Source organism: Danio rerio, chromosome 16, assembly GCF_052040795.2.
Source record: "Danio rerio strain M-AB ecotype USA chromosome 16, GRCz13ab, whole genome shotgun sequence".
Taxonomy (NCBI): Eukaryota; Metazoa; Chordata; class Actinopteri; order Cypriniformes; family Danionidae; genus Danio; species Danio rerio.
In genome coordinates, this window is record NC_141036.1 from 31,311,181 (window position 1) to 31,323,420 (window position 12,240).

At 34.1% G+C, this 12,240-nt stretch overlaps 1 protein-coding gene across 6 annotated transcripts in view; it reads left to right on the top strand.

Annotated features, from left to right (window-relative positions):
- galnt1 (UDP-N-acetyl-alpha-D-galactosamine:polypeptide N-acetylgalactosaminyltransferase 1) overlaps positions 1-12,240 on the top strand; it is a 230,205-nt gene that overhangs the window by 90,326 nt on the left and 127,639 nt on the right. Inside the window, exon 1 of one of the 6 annotated variants that reach the window (XM_087287131.1) lies at positions 2,177-2,466. The exons of 4 other annotated variants lie outside the window; for them this stretch is intronic. The gene's annotated coding sequence lies outside the window, so the exon portion shown is untranslated. Of the gene's footprint in view, positions 1-2,176; positions 2,548-12,240 lie in introns of those variants that run through there. One more of the 6 variants, XM_087287130.1, reaches the window with a different exon arrangement.

A 12,240-nucleotide genomic window follows, 5' to 3' on the forward strand; every position in this document is an offset into this window, starting at 1 on the left:
TATCTGGAGAGCTAATAATTTTGACTTAATCGTTTTGAATAACTGTGATTACAATTATGACCAAAATAATCGTGATTATGATTTTTCCCAAAATCGAGCAGCCCTAATAGAATGTACTTTTCCATCAGTCAAGTAGTAAATTCAAATTCAAATGCAGAGTCTACTAAGTTCTAGGTGATTTTGGATGCAGCCAATATATTATATTTTGAGGAACATTTAAAATATTTTGGAAGAGTTTTAAAAACACTGATGTCTTTACAATTTAAAACCACATCTTTGATCTTTGGATATCTTCTCTGCTGGAGATACTGTTGTACCAAAAAAAAAAAAGGTATATTTATATTATATTAAAACCTTGAGTTTTCCAAACCATGGTATACCTCAAAAACGGATATCTTTCCATGCCTAGGGTGCGTATTTACAATGTGCCTGTGTTGGTCACTTTATTTGGATTCTATTGTTGTGACTTGCATCTGAAATTATTTCCTAGAAAGCAAATATTAACCCTCTTGTTGTCATAGCAGAATTCTGTATACAACATTTACCCTTCAGGTCAAAAATGACCCACCTTCACTAAACATGAGGGCATGACTCATTTTTCAATAAAGTAAAAAAGTAAACAATCACAAAATGCACTACATAATGTTACGTTTACACACACATGCACAAATTACATGTAAATGCATCAACCTTTTCCAGTGTAATACTCACTGCTCAATACTCTTGAGTACTTTTAAAAGGGCCACTTTCACACTCATACTTTGAGTAATATTTACAACAGAGACTTTTACAAGCAAATTTGATGAACGCGATCATCCGTGTTGAATCTGAAGGGAGTCGCTCCGGCTGCCTTGTCCCACGCGTTGTGTGTGTGTCTGTGTGTGTGCGCGTGCTTTCTTAGCAACAAACCTGCCTAAACATCATTGTCCGTAGCCACTAAATCAAAAAGTTATGAATTGCTGTGAGATTGCGTTGCACTCTCAGCTCACATCATTCAAAAGAAAAGGTCCACATTGTCCCCCGATAATGTCAACAGACTGGACTGTTTTAGCGACTGGCTGAATGTAAAGGAGGACTAAGCAAAATTGTTTCTGCTTTATAATTAATGTTGTCAACTCACAGCAATACAACTTTACAACGAGCACAATTATTTGTATTCAATACTTTATTGTTATTATAATTTTCCATTTTCCATATTTGCAATGCCTGTATTTTGGCTTTTTTGTAGTCCACTTAGAATCCAACTTGGAAATTAATGTTTTCTTTATTGTCATTGATTGTTTTGAAATTCAAATGGCATTAACATGCCTGTGTTTTCATTTCTGTTATAAATATGGCTGTCAAGCCAGGATCTTGATGGTTTATTGTGGGTGTGTTGTTTACATGAAGAAATCTGTGTCACAAGTCAAACAACAATTTTAATAAACAATTATATTTTGAATTTAAATAGTTTTTGTTTTGCGTTTACATTAATTTTACATTTTAATAGCCAAAATACAAGTTTCAGTCTTTTAAATGTGATTAATCGCGATTAATTCTAAAAAAAAAAGTGCAATTAATTAGTTTTTTTTTTTAATCGGTTGACAGCACTAATTGCAATCATGATTTTTTAAAGTATAACATTCCTTTGTAAACGTTTATTATTACCATTTATTGAGTCTCCCCATACAATTTGATAGAGAGCTTGGACCTGGAAGCCGCTTTGCGTGACATCACTCTTAATAAGCAGACAGCTGGCGGGTCAAAATTGACCCGAAGGACAACCATCGTTCACTAAACATGTAGAGCCTTCATGAAAATACGAAAATAGTAAATGATACATTTTTTCTGTTGTCGATGTAGTTTTAGAAAAAAAAAAAAACGCTGTTTAGCTTTTCTTCTGCTGTTAAAATGGTGGCAGGGTCATTTTTGCAACGTAAAATCAACAAGGGGGTAAAGAGAAAAATAAAAAAATAAACTAGTTGACCACCCTGTCATACATGGCTTTCCTTACTGTTGAGGGATGTTAAGTAGATAACAACCATTCTAATCATGTGATCCTGTCATATGATCCCTCGGTCTGCATGATGCATATTTAACTTGAACTGACAAGCACACAAATTGAATAAGACGTGAATCACATCACACATGGATCATATGCACACCCCAAACAGACAAAAATAGAGCTGCTTCAGATGACTCTAGTACCCCCTACCAAGAGCGATTGGACGCCGCGTGCATGCTGTTCCTCAGTGCAGTTTAAATGTGCGCTCCTATGGTGAACACGCATGTTAGTTGAGCTGAAATCTGATAAAGCGTAGCCTGTTCGATTTTTATGACCCATCCGTAATATAATACCATCAACCTTGTAATTGGTTTATCCGGCTGCTGTTTGGGATTGACTAATCTAATATGCATAATTCAATGTCACACTGGAGTCAAGAACTGGATGAACTGCATGAGTGTGCAAATGGACTCTTGGTTGGAGTAAGCATAGGTCATATTACATTTTTCATATATGTAAAAAAATGATGTTGCTGTGAGGGAACGATGTCGTCAGTTGAAAAGGTAGTTTTCAATCTCTCTGTCCATCTGTCCTTTTTTATCATTCTATATGTATGTCATTCTTTTGTTATTTGTCTGTCGTTTGATGTTTGTTTTTCTAAATTTACTGTTCTGTCTGTCTGTTTTTTGTCTGTCTGTTGTTTTGTCAGTTTTTTTTTTTGTCTATCTCAATTAGGTATGTCATTCTGTTTATCCTTTTGTCCGATGTTCAAAAGTTCTGTCTTTCCACCCGCTTCGAATGTTATCACTCAATTGAATTGGTGTTATCAGTGGTTATATAGCTGATAGATAGTAGAGGCCTTTTGTGCCTACTAGTAGGCTCAGAAAGCTGTTATCATTCATTCACATTGTTAATCAGCAATACTAATAGAGAGGACTCCAGATCTAGATCTGTTTTACATTAATGTGCCAGTTGGGTTTAGGGTTGGGGTAGTGGTTGACTTTAGTAAAATACAATGACTGGAACATTTAATAAATAGCATAAATAATTCTGATTAACTTCCAGCCACAGCCATTTGTGATTTATAGCTGATTAATCATGTGTTTGGATGATAAGTCTTCTGAGCCTACCAGTAGGCGCAGAAGGCTCCTACTTGCCTATATCTATCAGCTGATAACCGCTGATAACGCCCATTCAATCGATTGATAACATTCGAATTGGCTGATCTCCCTGTCATTCCATCTTTTGTTTTGTCTGTCAGTAATTTTGCTTTCTGTTGTTTTATGTAACATTCTGCCTGTTTTTTTCTTTTATATCATTCTTTCTTACTGTCTGTTGTTTATCACTATATCTCTCTTTGTCTTTCTTTTGCTTTTATTTATGTTCTTTCCATCATTTTTGCCTGTCTGTTGTTCTGGTTGTTGTCTGTCTGTAATTCTGTCTGTTGTCTGTCTGTAATTCTGTCTGTTTATCATTATCATAAAGTTACAAATTGCCTTGGGATAGTGTTGGCCATTTCATTTTTCATCTGTCTGTCATTCTATCGTTGTTTATAACATTCTCTTTCTTTTGTTTTATGTCTTCATTCTGTCTGTTGTCTGTTTCTATCCTTCTGTCTGTGATTCTGTGTTGTTTATCTGAATTTATTCTGTCGGTTATTTTGTCTGTCTGCAATTCTGCTGGTTGATCTGTTGTTCTTTCATTCTGTCAGTCAGTCATTCTATTTGTAGGTCATTTTGTCTTTCCATTGTTCTGTCAGCCATTCACTTTGTCTTTTTTTTCTTTTTTTCTTTTGTTGATACCCAGCAGACACACAATGCCATAAGGCAGTAATATTAGGTTAGATTTTGTTATTTTGACATCCATAAAGACACGAAATGGCTTTGATTCTTTGTTGATTTTAGGTTGTGTTGGAAAGTGACCAAAATCCAACATTAAGCCAATATCTTAAACCAGTTTCATATTGACGTTAAATACTGATATTTATTCATCAGGTATGGCAGCCAAAATCCAACGACTGATAAACATCATATTGGTAAAATCCACATAACGTCAAGCTATAACATCATTGATATTGTAGCTGTAACACGTTGATATTTTGTTGTTTTTAGGTTGCAATGGAAATTAACCAAAATGCAACATCTGTCCAACATTGATGTCAACCTGACGTCGGGTTATGACATCAACCCAATTTTCATTTCCAAACAAAATGTAATTTCCTGTGATGTGAGGTACATCGTCAATCTGATGTCATGTTGACGTCCTGTGCTTGCTTGGCCTGTCGTTCTTCCTGTCATTCTCTGTTTTCACCATTCCTTTGGTCTGTCAGTATATCATTGTTTGGTTCTATATTTTTGTATTTTGTTCTGTCTGACATATAATTGTTCTGTTGGTGTCACGTTCTATCTATTGTTCATTGTCTGTCGTTCAGTCTGATGTTGTGTCTGGTTGTACAGTCTATTGAATTTTATGTCATTCTTAAAGTGTCTTCATATTTCTGTTGTTCCATCAGATGTTGGTCTCTCGTTCTATCTTCCAGTCCTTGTTGTTCTGTCTATCATTGTGTCTTTTCTGTCTGCCTGACTTTGCGTCTATTCTTATTTTTGCTATTCTTTTCATGGTTTTGACTAGCGGTGTAACCGATCATGGTTGACCCGTGATCTGTACGAATCACAACCCAAGTTTATGGTAAAGATTAAAATCACCGATTAATAAAACTTGATGCTGATGAATGTTGTAGCAATTACATTGTGTAACCAATTAACCAATAGGTGGCGACAAACAACCATCAAAATGATGTGACTGAATAGGTTTTCAAAAATAATACACATAATGTAAACATGAAGTTTATGTGTGAATTGTTAAATCATTCATTGAACATAAATAGGATATGTTGAACAAGATGTTAGATTTGTGTATTAAGCAATATTTTTGTCTCTTCGTGTTTTGGTTGTTTGCTCTATTATTCTTTCTTTTGCCTTCTTGGTGTTTCATTCAATCCATCATGTTTGTCTGTTGTTCTGTCTATCTGTGTCTCTGTTCAACTGTCTATCTTTGTGTCTTTGACTGTTCAATGCTATCTCACAGCAATTTATAACTTTCTGATTTTGTGGCTAATCCGTATAAAGTTGTACAATTTCATTCATACAGTTTAGTACAATTAGCTTTTCCCCCAATGATTATCGGGTTTAGGGGTGGGGTTGGGTACCAAGCCTCTTTTTAAAATTAGTTTATTTTTGTATGTCTGAACTATCACTAAACTGACAAAACATAATATAGTTATGTTTACTGGTGAGATCGGGCTGGTTGTTCTGTCTGTAGAACTTTGTCTCTAGTCTGTCTCAATCATTCATATTTCTGTCATTGCTGTTGTTCTTTCTGTTGTTTTCCTCTAGTTCTGTCTCATTCTGTCTTGCTTTCTGTCTGTTTTTTTTTTTTTCGATTCAGTTTTAAAAAAGTGCACGAGAGGACGTGCAGTCACTCTCTCAGCAATATCATGATCTCAATTGCCATTTCTCTTCTCTCCATTGTGCTAGTGTGTGTCTGAAATAGGAAAACTTCCCTGAAACATTTCCAAAGGCAGATAAGCGAGGTGGAGGCGTAGAGCGATAGATGGAGAGCCCTGTGAATAGGAAGAAGGAGATGCTGTAGGGGTTTAATTTGCTTTTCTCTAACAGACGGCAACAGCCAAAGAAAGTTAATTACCCTCCCGTCTCACATCTCGACGTGTGTGCGTGATGCGACCAGGGGTGCGACTGAGCGAACGGTTTGTGCGCCCATCTGTTTTCCTGCCAGCCGGAGCTGTTAAAAGGCTCCCTGCTTTAGCATGCGACTGCTATCTCTTTCTCTTTGATTCCTTTTCTTCCTGTGTGCCTTTCTTCCCCCCCCACACGTCTGTCTGTTTCTCTCAGGTCACATGTTTGATGGTCTAGATTTGTGTGTGTGACCGACGGCTAATCTGTGTAGTTTGTGTGGATGTATTGAGCAGAATCTCCACACGACACACAGGGTTGTGCCTGGCCATATGTTTTCCTTTCTCACATCAGCATCAATATTGCATGACTTGAAGACACGTTAAGAAGCTCTTGCAGGAAGTAACACAGGATGTGAAACTCAGAACTTTAAACGAACAATCACAGTCGTGCTCTGATATTTGCTTATAGGTGTGTGTGTGTGTGTGTGTGTGTGTGTGTGTGTGTCTGTATCCTTCAGGTGCAGTATTTGTATTGAGGCTGTATTATTATACTCTGTAGTTCTCTTCAGATGGTAATTGTTTTATATGGGCACTTGATGTCATTTCAGCATGTACAGGTGCAAGAGCTTTTATTGCAGTCTGAGTAGAAAATGGCTTTGTTTTTCTGCCACTATCTGAGATAAAATTTCTGACTGAATTAACATTCTGTTTTGTGTGTGTGTGTGTGTGTGTGTGTGTATGTGTATGTGTGTGAGTGCGCAAAACTTTGTAGCACTTGAAATTCCATCCAAATTGTAATCTCTGAATGTCGAACCTTTTGAAAAAAAACTTTTTTTAACACTGGAATGTAGAAAACATTTAATAAGTGGTTTTGTTAATGATAAAAACAGTAAAGGCAACATCTTTAGCCCATGAATTTGAATTATTTTTCATTCTGCTGTTTAATAGAGTAAATACAATTTTAGACATAATATTTTAATAAATAATTTAAAAACAACTAATAACTCATTTATTTTGTCTTTGCCATGGTGACAGTACTCCAACTTCGGTTACTCACTGAAGCTAAGCATGGCTGAGCCTGGTCATTACCTGAATGGGAGACCAGATGGGAAATCTAGGTTTCTTTTGGAAGTGGTGTTAGAGAGGCTAGCAGGGGGTGCTCAACCTACGTTCTGTGTGAGTTCTAAAGTCTTAGTATAGTGAAGGGAATACTTTCAATGAGTGCAGTCTTACGGATCAGACGTTAAACCAAGGTCCTGACTTTCTGTGGTCGTTAAAAATCCAATCGCACTTCTCATAAAGAGTAGGGATGTAACCTGACCAAATTCCCCCCCTTGGCTCTCACCCTTCATGGCCTCCCAATCATCCCTATCCATCGAATTGGCTCAGTCACTGTCTATTCACTTCCCCTATATCTGGTGTGTGGTGAGTGCTTTGGCGTTGTTGCCCTGTGGCAGCCGTCACAGCATCCAAGTGGATGCTGCACACTGGCGATGGTGTGGAGAGACCCCCTCGCATAATTGTGATGCGCTTTGATTATATGGCCATACACAATATATGAGCTATATAATAAATACACATTACACTGTTAGACCTTACCAGGTCTTTTTACAGTAGAATACTGGCAACACTATTTCCAGTTAGTCACTGTAATGGTTTGGTTACAAAGAGTAAGCTAGCTAACAATGTAGCTTTCAAGTACATAGTTCAATAATATAACTTAACCAACAGACTTATTTTAGAAACCCTCAAAACATTTGAACACATTTTACTTACTCATTGTAAATTGTTATTATTGGCTTAAAACATATCAGACTCTGCATCTGAACTGATAGACAGAGAATGGGGCACACTTTAAGGGACAACATTTTCTGAAAACTGTTCCAAACATCTTTGTGTTTAGAATAAGACAGACATCCTGTGTATGTGTTAATGCCTAAATCATTGTTTTCTGCTTTAATATAAATGTACTTCTTTACAAATAGCAACACAAAGCATCAGTGTAGATGGGACAGTAATGGTTGAACAGTAATTTACCATTTATTATCACAGTTACTATACCTGTAATGAGTACAAAAGGTAATTACTGTTATTTATTCTTTGCACTACACAATTTCATACCAATCCTATTTCCTTTATTGTAAAATACTGTTTCCTTTTCTTACAGCAAAACATTGGCTTTTTTAATGTTATTTACTGCATAATCGTAAGTGTTAAAAGTGTACAGTACATTGCATATTACTTTTTGTTAGGGTTGTCAAAAGTGAACTGTTTCTTCAATGCACCGTGATGCAGATTTAGACATTTCAGTATATGTTCAGTAATAGATCATAACCGGCTATTACTTACTGACATCATTCATCTAATATATTGCAGTAGTTTACTATGGCAAGGGAGGCGACTGTGAGTAATTAAAATGCTCCAACTACTTAAAAAAGCAGAAACTCAACAATTCACGGTGTGTTTGCTGGACAGTCTTTCACTGACACTGAAGTTATAGCAGAAGCCCCTGTTTCACTGCGATTGAGAAAATACCTCCACGTCTACCATGGATCAGCTGTGATTGTCGCTGCTGTTTATCAGTGTCACTCATCGGTAAACATCGCCAGAGCGTTAGAGCTAATCACAGCCCTTTCTGTTGAGCACGGAATTAATCATAGTGATGTAAGGACTCGATTGACGGGTTTAGAAAGTGAGCTGGATATTTACATTTGTTTATTTGCTATGAATGCTCATGTTGTTCGAAGTAAAAAAAAATTGTGTATGGAAAGCATTGTCAATGTACCGTGATGATGGCATGATAATCGGAACCGATCCAAACCGTGAGACCAGTTTAGGTTAGTGACTAAGATACTAGTGTTTAGCTTTAAACGCAATTTAGTTGAAGGCCTAACTTGGTTATTTTTTGGTTAACTTAGCAATTTATATAACTATATTCAACTAAGCATGTTAATTAGAGAAGTCATGGAACAACACTAGTTTGTCTTGTAGCCAATCAAAATAATAATAATAATAATAATAATAATAATAATAATAATAATAATAATAAAAATAATAATAATAATTTAGGGCTAATAATCTTGAATTTAGCACTTTTTACATAAAGAAATGATTTGCTTAATCCAAACTAAAAGAAATAAGAGTTTCTCCAGAAGAAAAATATCATATAGGAATTGCTGTTAAAATTGATAAAAAATATTTGAAAAATAAATTAGGGCAAAACATTTGTTATACTTAAAACATATTTATTTATGAACATTTTAAAAAGTAAACTTAGATCTGTCTGTCAATATGTCTATCTCTCAGACCTTCAGTCTATTAAAAAATTGTGTTTTTGTCTAAATATTTTATGGAATTCATATTGGTTGTGGGTGTCACACCAGTAAAACAGACAAACCTCTGTGTGTGTGCTTGCGTGTGTAAATATATTAAGCGTTGAAGTGACATTTAACTGGGGTGTGTATGTGACATCATTTTATTCACACAGGCAACTATGTCCTCACATAACCTAATTGCCATCCGGACACACGCAAGCCATGTTACATAGTCACGCAAATGTCCTTTTACATTCGTCATCCTGAGAAACAATTACCATCCAGTGCCTATTAGACAATGGTATTTGTCCAAGGAAGTGTGTTTTGCACATACAGTTCCAAATGCAACAGCAGGACTGTGCAAAAGAGAACAGACGAGATTCATTCCAGCTGTTTTGGACTTGTTTAGATGTACTTTCTGTCATTTTGTATATATTTATTTTGTATTGCTTAAATTTTAGGTGGCATAAACACAATTAAAAAAAAAATTCTAAGCACAGTATTGCAGATTCTTGGATTTTGCGCCACTGTATTGTGATCTAGTCACAAAGTTAAATGAACAACATCCCATGAATTATTCCACTGGATTTCCCTCTCAAGATCCTCCATCATGTTTTTCTCAGTCCGTCGTTTTATGATGCTTTAAATTTTAATTTCCTCCCTTGTTTCTCACTTCTAATCCCTATTAGCTTTTTTTACTGCGTTTAATGTTTGTAAAGCACAGAAACCCCAATAGGCCAGTTATTTTGTTATTTTAATTAATTTATTTTATTATTCTAATTACTTTTGGGCTTATTTGCCCTTATTTATAGGACATTAAAGAGCAGGCAGAAAAGTAAGGCATACTGTAATGTCTGTAAGGCAGGGGGGATCTAATCTGGCCCTAAGAATTATTGGAAAAAATGTAAAATAAATAAATAAATAAAGTGTATTTGCTATAATGTATTTTTATAACAGGAACAAGCTGTTTTTTAAGAGGTGTTAAGGTACCAAAATTTCAGTATTTAGCACTAAAACCAGGTATATGCACAATTTGCGTTAAGCAAAATGAAAACATACTACATGAACAATATTAACATAGTTTAACAACATTTAAATGGTTTAAAAGGTAATCTAAATCATTTTAACAATGTTTTTAAAAGTTATTATTGTGAACACGACAGCAGCTTTGTATCCACACATTTCTCCAATGTCTAAATAATTACACCAAACTCCAGTTTAATATCACCAGCAGCAAAGTATAGATTAGCCTGTCATAAACACAGATAGTCAACCCGTGGACGACACTAGGAACATTATTACAAACCATCTGAATGAATGTACTGTTGTGTAACTTTTGTCTTTCATTATCTTTTTAATTTTCAATGTCTGTTATTTGTTATTGTATTTAATTATAGTTGTGTGTGCATCTTTTCTTTTCTGTATGCATATTCATTTACTTTATGATTTATTCATTGTTTATGTAGTCTGCAATGCTTTGGCAATACTTGACAAGTCATGCCAATAAAACTCTTTTGAACCTAATTGAATTAAATTGAAGAAAGAGAGAAAGACAAAGAGAGAGAGATGACATAAATCACATTTAAATGATCAGAAAGGGCTATACCAGAGCAAGATCAGAAGTAAGTAGTTATACAAGTTAATTATAGTAAGAAAAATACATACAGTTCCATTGCTTTTTTAATGTTAATGTATAATGATGATAAAATAATGTTTACTGATATTTTATAATGATAGTAATTAGGCACGGGTTGGTATAAGTTTTTGACGGTATAACCTTGGATAAAAATACAATGGTTTCACAGTAAAACTGTGATTACTGCTCTAAAATAAGTACTTTTTACATGTCTGGGCAAAAAAAAAAAAAATGCTTTTTTTCCTCTATTGAACACAGCATATTATATTCTAAGAAACAAGTCAGGCTAAATATGTATGCTATCTTCATTTGTTTCCAACACACAGCTTTAGTTACAACACATAAAAATAGATAAAAAACCCTTACATATATCTTAAAAACGGTTTAACAGAACATTTTTAGTGGTTTTAAAACATTGTCTTTCCAAAACTGCGGTAAAACCAATCTTGAAACTGGTTATCATCCCATGACTAATAGTAATATGAGAACATATAAGTGTAGTAATACTAATATTATTAATAATTATGTTTGATTAATTATTTGTTTAGCTAGCATAATTGAGTACACTCACTATTTTGAAAATTAATATTTTTATCCATTTCACTTTGAGCATAGGCAATGTAATGTAATGTAAACAAAACAGATTTATGAAACAGATATATTTATTAAAATAATATTTTAGTAATTAATTATATTTTTTAATTGAAAGATAATACAATTATATTCAAGCTAATTTTCAAGCAAAAAAAAATTACAACCTACAAAATTTCAACTACATACTAATTTTACATAACTAATTTTATTTCAAATTTTTTTTTGTTTCTCTTGATTTTTTCTTTTTTTTTTTAAACTTGTATTATTATTGATTAATATGTAGTAATATTTTTTCTATAACATATACATTTGGTTGTACTAGCTTTTGGATTGTTATCGTAAGTTATTTTGTTAGATAAGCTCCAGATTTGGCTCCAGTACTGACTAATCTAATGTAGGTGCACAAATATAGTATTGTATAGCTTCCTATTCAAAAGATGAATTTAAAAGATAGATTTGTGAGAGGTGTACTAATATATGCTGAGCACTGTACAATATGATTACAACATATTAAATGATAAAAAAATTCATATAAATACTATATACAGTTAACTTGTTCGAATTGTATTTCCATTTACATATTTTGTGTTACTGAATCAAAACCACATACATGCAAAAACCCTTTACTCTTAAAAAATTATCAGCTACACATTTTCATCTGCAGCATTCATATTTTCACTCTTCTGTTTAACACACTGAAAAAAGGATTCATTGCGTTTACCAGTTTTTTCTAGGTAATTGGTTGCAAACTATTTATATGGCCTGAATTTAAACAAACAATTTAAATTGAGTTATGTTCAACTTAATTTGTTTGTTTCAGTTCAGCCCTTATAAATAAAAGCATAAGTAAATCCAATCAGTCATTTGTTCAGTGCACATGCTGTTTTTTTTCTTTTTTTTTTCTTTTTTGGTTGCTCTGAATGAAAGTGTTTATTTCATTCAGTGAGTTTGTTCGCATTTGTGATGTCACTCTTTTGCAGAGTTCACAAGAGATGTTTTTTATGTCTCAGGCTAGTGT